A 2807-nucleotide genomic window follows, 5' to 3' on the forward strand; every position below is an offset into this window, starting at 1 on the left:
TCCCCTCCGCGGCCTCTGTGAACGCGTGTGCTGACAGCCAGGGCCGCTCTCACCCCCGAAGAATTCCAAACATGGAACAATGTGCGCGGCCTGGGCCGCGGGGCTGGGCTCAGAGCGGGGCCCCGAAGGCTGCGTTTTGGGACCGCCTTTGGAGCTGACCTTTTGGTTGGCATTTCAATGGAAGCATGGAGTGGGGTGAGTGAGGGGCAGAGAGAAGAGAGGACAGAAAGCAAACCCAAGCTACTCTGGGAATACGCCAGGGCCCCTGTGGCCGGACACCCCCGTGGCGAGGACGCCGTGATCTTGGGGTCAAGCAAATCTCCCTGGCCAGGTCCGTGGGCAACTTCAAGTGATCCCCCGAGCCCCAGGTTGTAGAAGCTCACGCAGGGCACCCCCTCTGCTTGGAGGAAAGGAGGGGGGCAGAGGGAGTGGTTCATGGAGCTGCGAGGGAGCAGGGGGGGGATGTGGGGACTTGGGGATGGGCCGGAGCCAGTGCTGCCTCCCAGCCTGTGCTCGGGCGTTGGCTGCAGAGAGCCCGTGTCCCCACCTGGAGTGGGGGAGCTGCCCCTCAGGACACTGCTTCTGCATCGGAGCCTGGGGACCCCAGAAGCACACCGGCCGGCAGCACTGTCCGCTGTCCCCACGCTCACCTCGCCGTGACAGCAGAATGCCTCCAGCGTCTCCGTCCATTCGGGCTGTGTAATGTACCACAGGGGCAGGTCTCCCACCTTCCCCGCCCTGACAGCGTGGCTCATGAGGAGAAGGCTTTACTCCCACAGCTTGGGAGTCCAGAAGCCCAAGATTGGAGTCCAGGCTGCAGACGGCCCATTTCTCGCTGTGTCCCCACGCGGTGGAAGGGGACAGGGAGCTCCCTGGGGCCTCGCCCCTGAGGGCACTGATCCCATCCCAAAGACACCCCCTCCAGGTGCTGTCATTTTGGGCATTCAGTTTCCAACATATGAGTTTGGGGGGAACACAAAACTCAGACCATGGTAGCAGGCATTGCCCATGTCCCCCAGGGGCAACGCCACTGAGAACCACTGGCTGTTCTGTGGGAGCCCGTGGTGGTGTTAACACGTGGTGGTGCGTCCTCTGACACTGCACGTGAAGAGGCGAGGTCTGTGCCCTGTCTTCTTGCACGTGGGTGAGCTTGGGACCACGTGGACCCATCGAGGGCGGTGGAAGTGACGCTGGGCATTCTGGGGCTGGTCCCCAGAGGCCCCGAGGCTGCTGCGTTTGCTCACGCCAGAGCCCCGGGCTGTCACGTATGGAGCCCGACTCCCCTGAGTGGCCATGCTGTGAGGAAGCCCTCGCCCCACAGAGGCCACATGCGGCCATTCCGGTCTCCAGCCCGACCTGAGCCCCACCTCCAAGTCACCCCATCTGGGTGTCCGGCTGAGAGGGTTCCACACCCAGCTGTTCAGGTTTCCCAGCCGAGGCCCAAACGTCACTGAGAAGAGGGGGTTCGTCACCCCGGGCCCTGCCCTAGCTTCTGACCCAACTCCAGGGGGTGAGGAAACGGTGGAGGTTTTGTGCCACGTGGGGTGGTTTGTTACATGGCAGTAGGTAAGCCTGGCTGCAAGCCCAGGGCGGCTGGGACCCAGAGACATGGGGGCCGGCCCAAGTCATACAGAGAGACCACCAGGGCCTGGATTCAACTCCCCGACTCCTTCCAGAATGTTCCAGCACCGACTGCCTTCCCCTCAGATGTGCCTGCAACCGTCGTGGACATCCATGAAGCTTGCCTGCCCGTGTCTGTGTCAGCTGCTCCGGGGCACAGCACCCTGACTTTCTAGGGGCGGCCTCCCCCACACTGCATTCAGCCCTGGAGTTCACGGGGCGGATCTGCCCCCAGGTCTAGAGTTGGACCCTTTACCCGTGCCAGGGCAGTAAGCACCAGAGGGTCAGCCCCAGGACTTAGGTTGGAACGCTTGCTGCTACTGTCAGACCCCTGGGGCTGGGGCAGAGCCAGGCTTCTCATCACCTGCAGCTGGGCTGGCCACCCACATCGTCATCCCTGCCACACCCGTTGCCCCAGGTGTCACTGTCACCAAGCCTTGCCTCCTCTCTTTTCTGCCCTCAGCCACGGCACCCCGGGAGGTGCGCAGGATGGGGGTCCTTTTGCCAGGTTGGCAGGTACAGAGAGATGAGGACGAAGGTGCCAGGGCTGGGACTCGAGCCCACACCCTTGGAGCCGTTTCCTCCGAGGATGAGTGGACCGAGGGATCAGTAAACCCCGTCTTTCTAGCTGGGTGTCCACGCTGGACACATGGAGCCCCTGCAGGCCTGCGGAAGGTGTGGGCAGTGGGGTCCCAGGAGAAGCGGGTGTCCCGGTGACAAAACATCTGGAACCACCACGTGCCACCAGAAGCTCAGAGGTCGTCTCTGCAGCTGGGAAAAGCACACCAAGCCCACTAGCCACTACTGGTCCTGAAAATCCTGCAGGAGGTAAGGACACACTCACTTCCCGGAGCAGGCATCCTGGGCAGCCTCCGTGTGCGCACGCGTGTGTGCACGTTTTGTGGGGGCCGATGAGGTGAGGGGCAGACTCTCCCACCTTCCAGGGCTCTGATGGCCAACCCCAGCCCCAGGGGTCCCGGCGAGTCCTAGGCGGGGGCAGCGAAGGGCTGTAAAATCCACAGCAGGGCCTTTGGGTAGATAACCCTCCCCACTGTGTCCCCGAGGCACCAGCCCTCCGAGCTTCTTTGTGCTGCTGGGGTGGGCACCTGGGAACCCCTTCCTCCTCATGGCTCTTACATGAGGGTAGCCATCCCCATGGGCGGTCACCCCCTCTGGGCCGAGACCCA

The sequence above is a fragment of the Myotis davidii genome, unplaced genomic scaffold (genome assembly GCF_000327345.1).
Source record: "Myotis davidii unplaced genomic scaffold, ASM32734v1 scaffold425, whole genome shotgun sequence".
NCBI classification, from domain to species: domain Eukaryota; kingdom Metazoa; phylum Chordata; class Mammalia; order Chiroptera; family Vespertilionidae; genus Myotis; species Myotis davidii.